The sequence below is a fragment of the Dryas octopetala genome, chromosome 3 (genome assembly GCF_963921425.1).
Source record: "Dryas octopetala chromosome 3, drDryOcto1.1, whole genome shotgun sequence".
Taxonomy (NCBI): domain Eukaryota; kingdom Viridiplantae; phylum Streptophyta; class Magnoliopsida; order Rosales; family Rosaceae; genus Dryas; species Dryas octopetala.
The window spans coordinates 16,800,592-16,806,591 of NC_141368.1; positions in this window are offsets into that span (position 1 = coordinate 16,800,592).

Sequence of the window (6,000 nt, forward strand, 5' to 3'; positions counted from 1 at the left end):
ATATTTATTTATTTGCAAGTTTTTTAACTTGAGGTATGAACTTGAAAAACATGATAAAGTTGATGTGCTAAATTAAAATGAAGCCTTTAGTGGTGTGTCACGTCATCAGATAACGACCTTTTTGACGGCAAGACTAACGGAGGTATTAACTTAAAACAAAATGAAAGTTGAGGCATGAAATTGCAACTTTTTGAACTTGAAATACTAACTTGAAATCCGAGGTAAAGTTGAGGTATTAAATTGTAATTTACCCTTAATAGAAACTGCTCACATTATGTATTCTACTTCACTCAAACTCGGGACTAGGTTCAAGCAGGCAGTGATCCTTACCCCCACAGCAACACAACTCTTATGCTAGAATACTGCCTGCAATAAACAACGACCAAGCCACCAAAATTCCACTGATTATTCTATCAAAATTTTTATTAAATTATTAATTCTAATTCTAAACTAAGAGAAGTTCGAATTTATTTATTTAACAACTTGAATCGTATGTCATTATTTTATATTATATTATGTATACCATTGAGGTATACATCATCTTAAACATAGTGAAGTATAGCTTGTGGGGTCAAATTCATGTTGTAATTTGATGATCGAATTCTTCTATTTTCTAAGTCTCTATATAATGGTCATCTTTGCAAAAAGTTAGACGATTCATAAATCGTTTAATCATTTAATTAAAGGGCCATCATTTTAAGTATTTACGGAATCACTATGTTTGCCTATTTATTCAATCACAATTAGATATCCTAAAGGCTTCCAATTTATCTAATTTTTTTGTAAGGATAATCTTTGCATAGAGACTTAGAAAATAGACGATTTTGATCGACTTACAATGTTGGGTAGGTTTCACAAATCATAGTTTATTATGTTTAAGATGAGGTATACCTTAACAGAATGGGCCAACTCTATATTGTATTGCAACGATCCGAACCGTCTATTATTTAGGTATATATTTAAAAATCATCCTTACAAAAAATTAGACAAATCGGAAACCATTAATCTATCAAACTTTGAACAAATAAATAGACGAACATAATATTTTCGATAAACACTTGAAAATTTGAACTAGATAAACATATATATATATATAGGGAAAATTTTTCATTCAGGACACGTACTTTGGGGTCAATCTTAGTTTAGGACACCAGTTTGGGTTTGTGCTAGTTTAGGACACATATTTAGGATTTGTATTAATGTGGGACAATCCGTCACCTCCGTCAAGAATTCCGTTAAAAATAGACATGTGCCATGCACATGACCTATTTTCAAGGGACAAAATGGACAATTCACCATAATATATTAAAATAATTAAAAATAAAACTAAAACAAAAAAGAAAGAAGAACAAGATGGCAGCGCACCCCTTCTCCACCCAGCCCCAACTCACCTCCGGTGGCCATACTTGCCGGCAGTGACCCCACCATCCCCCCTCTCTATCTCACTATCTCTCTCCCTCCATTTCTCTATTCCTCTCTTTGTCTCTTTTTCTCTGCAGATCGCACCCTCCTTTTTCTCTCTCTATTTCTCTGCACATCGCCCCAACCACCTCTAGCGGTGGCCTTACCCACCGGCGACGACCCACCCTCCCCCCTCTCTCTCTTTCTCTCTTCATCTCCGCACCTCTCTTCATTATGTTCTTTTCAAACCTCTCCACCTTCCTATCAGCCAAACGCCTCGATGTTGTCTGCAAAAACCCAATACACATATACATCCCAATTTCAGATCTACCAAAACCCTTTCCATCAATTTAAACTAAATAGTTCACCATCTTCATATTATTACAGATCTGAATCAAAGCATACGCCTTTAGACAAAACCCAAATTACTTGATCTAAAATTACAGATCTGATTAATGAGATTGAGAAACAATCAAACACGAGTTGGGGCTGGGTGGAGAAGGGGTGCGCAGATGGAACAGAGGGAGAGGGAGAGAGAGAGAGAGAGAGAGAGAGAGAAGTGAGGAGACGGCCGGGAAGGTGGTCGGCGTCAGGTGGCTGGGCCATGTGCGCTTGCAGGGGGCGCGAAGGAGAGAGAGAACAGAGGAGAGAGAGAGCGGCGGGCTGGCAAAGGGGACTGGTCTGGGGGGGTTGGCGCCGGCGAGAACAGCTCGCCGATGATCTTGGGTTGTCGGGGAAAGTGGCCGGAGGGGCTGGACTTGGGTGGAGCTGGGTGTGTGCAGGGAGTGCTGCCCGAGAGAGAGAGAAGTGAGAATAAGAGAGAGAGAGAGAGAGAGAGAGAGAGAGAGAGAGAGAGAGAGAGAGAGAGAAGAGAGAGAAGAGAGGGTGGGTCGTCGCCGGCAGTAAAGCCACCGCCGGAGGTGGTTGGGGCTGAGTGAAAAGGGAAAAATTTTCAAAAAGGACACGTACTTTGGGGTCAATCTTAGTTTAGGACACCAGTTTGGGTTTGTGTTAGTTTAGGACATATATTTTGGGTTTGTATCAGTTTGGGCTTTTCCGTCACCTCTGTCAAATCCCCCGTTAAAAACAGACCACGTGACTTGCACCTGACTTATTTTAAAGGGCAAAATTGTCACTCCCTTGCTTTTAAGAACCCTATCATAATTAACAGGGTACAAACCAACAATTAACCCTAATTTAAGTGGATCCATTGAGGAAAAAAAACTACTAAAAAGAAACAAAGAGAGTTTTAACTGAAAATAAAAAACTTTCCATTTCTGGTCAGCCTTGCTTCCCCAGTTCCCCAAAAGGGCCATAACTACTTTGTCAATTACCCACAAACACAGAACCCCTCTGAAAACTTTTCTCATGCTCACTGTAATTTTCCCTCCTCCCAAACACCCAATGATCTCCACACTCCAACTATCATCTCCCAATCCCTATCCTCACTTCAAAAACCCAACTTTCCCCTCTATTCCCGTTTCCTAGGGCTTCTTTATTCGTCCCCAAACCTCATACAAACCCCCCCCCCCCAAAAAAAAATGCTCACCAAAATCATAAAACGCGGCCACCGCAAATCCTTCAAACCCGACCTCACTACCGATTTCGAATTCGGACCACCCGACTCACAATCCGCCGTCACTTTCCCCCCTTGGAATCCGATGGAATCCCTCCCTCTACTCCAAAACGTCGCCGTTTCGGATCGCCCGTCCCTCTTCCTCTGCAAACTCCAAGTCTGCTCGTTCCTCTGCGACTTCTCCGACCCTCTCAAATGCGTGCGAGAGAAGGAGCTCAAGCGCCAAACCCTAATGGAGCTTGTGGACCTGATCGACTCCGGTTCGTGCAAGCTCACCGTTCCAATGCAGTTGGATCTGACAGAGAAGTCGCAGAGGAACGAGCAAGATATATCCAACTGCAAGGGAGTGACAATTTTGCCCTTTAAAATAAGTCAGGTGCAAGTCACGTGGTCTGTTTTTAACGGAGGATTTGACAGAGGTGACGGAAAAGCCCAAACTGATACAAACCCAAAATATATGTCCTAAACTAACACAAACCCAAACTGGTGTCCTAAACTAAGATTGACCCCAAAGTACGTGTCCTTTTTGAAAATTTTTCCCGAGTGAAAACGGGGGGGGGGGGGGGTGAGATCTGCATCTCCCTCTTCAATCCTTTTTTTTTTTCTGTGTTTTTTGTGTTTATAGTTTTAAACTTTTTTAATATATTTTTAGTTTTAATCTTGTTTATTTTTAATTATTTTAATATATTATGGTGAATTGTCCATTTTGTCCCTTGAAAATAGGTCATGTGCATGGCACATGTCTATTTTTAACGGAATTCTTGACGGAAGTGACGGATTGTCCCACATTAATACAAATCCTAAATATGTGTCCTAAACTAGCACAAACCTAAACTGGTGTCCTAAACTAAGATTGACCCCAAACTAGGTGTCCTGTTTGAAAATTTTTCCCATATATATAATGAGGTAAACGTATATGAAGCAAGAGTAGGGTCATGCATGCATGATGTTCTTTTCAATATGTGTGATAAGCTTAAATGCATGTCTTCCCCATTCCAAAAATATTAAATGGACTTGTACTTAAACTTATCTATAGAATTAAGTTTTTTTTTTTTGTTACATCGGAGGGAATTGAACCTTAGACATAGTCTAATCTTAACCCTTACCTCACACACCCTCACCACTTGGGTTAACCCCAAAGGCTTTATGAAATTAATGATTTAATCAAGCATAATGAACAATAATAACTAAGCCAATAAGATGAACAATAATAACATTATTGAATGTGGCTGGTGGGGTTTTGTATGGTTAGTTGAATGTGTTAGGAAGTGACATGATATAAAAGTACCATTCATCCTATATGAAAATTGCATCAGAAAGTGAATATATATAAAACATATGAGTAACTTAACATAAATAAGCTGTAGACTGTAGTATAGTTGGTGGAGACATGATGGGCTTAGGGGAAAAAGGGGTCAAACTCTTTTTGCCTCTAAAATATTTAACTTTTTAACAAAACTAACTAATTTGAGGAAAAATGGAGAAATTTGGCAATATTTATGAAATATCGGCTAAAAATTAAACATATGGCATTTACAAAAAAAAAACAAAAAACAAAAAACAAAAAGTTTTCAATTGATAAATTGCTTATACAAATGAGAAAAACCATCGAAGAAACCTTGGGAGTATTCCAAAATATCCAAACCCTAAAAAACCAAAAATTTCCACAAAATTTAATAATATGGTTTAAGGATTACCACATGGTTATGGCTAATGAAGAAGTGCCTAGAGAGTTGTTTAAGAGACTAACTCAATATTGTGAAAGCCCCATGGGCCTAGCTCACCCTTGAAACCTGCTTATAAGGGGAGGATTGCCCAAGACTTATACATTGTACAAATCAACTGTATCCTGGCGATGCGATGTGGGATATTTAATACTCACCAAAATAGAGCAATGGTAAAACCATTACCATTATATTCAACTACTTAAACTAAAAACACTACAAATTAAGTTTATTTGTATCTAATACCTCTAATTCCCAAATATATAACAAAAATAGGACCTAAAATTTCCATACAAACAAAACCCACTTCTTTTTTCTTCAACTCCATTCACCCAAACATGTCCAAAACTCATCATATATTTTCAATCTCCCTAAAAAGTGCAGACCCAAAAGCTTCTGAAAAAAAGAAGACAAAAAACAACTTTAACAAATCTAAATGGGTTTAATGGGTTTTTTTGGTTGAGTCAGACTCGATCTATAGGACACGATTCGAAGTGATTATGGTTGAATTTTAGTGAATTGATGAAGAAGGAAATGTTGGAAGCTGGGTTTGAACTGTCGGATTATATTTCACTTAAAGAGCTTCATTTGATCTTACCCGCACAATCAATGTCACACCCTAAAACCGGAGTAATGTTTTTAGGCATTTTCCTGAATCGAGCGTGTGATATTGAGCATGTGTTGCCATTGTGGCCATTAAAATAGATTTAGAAGGTATGGTTTCTTGTAATAAGATCAAAATAACTACAACATTTTGGAAATGTAAGTAATTAATACACTGTAACTTTACAAGTCAATTTTCTAATGTCAAAGATCTAAAATACGATAACCTTCTCTCAGGACTAAGTAGTACGTAAGTGTCATATATTAACAAAAAACTGACATAGTTTTCAAGTATAAAATTTCATTCCATGTATAAAAATAGAGAATTACTTATATAAAGCACAAATATATCCTTTTCTAATAGGAATAGGAAATCCTAAACAAGGAAAGAAATAACTAATCCTTGTAAACTAATATTTAACTAATACTTGTTTAGGATCTCCTATTTCTATTAGAAAATGATTTGTGCTTTATATAAGTACTTCTCTAGTTCGTAATTTCATTCAAGCAATTTATAAAAAAAAGGCTTAATTACAAAATGCACCAACCAACTATATGAGGTATTTCAAATTGGTCCATTAATTATAAAACATTTCAAATACATCCACCAACTATCAAAAACCTACAAATTAGCACTTATGTTAAAATTTCCATCCAAAAAACTGTTAAGTGCCACGTGGACAATGCTGATGTGGC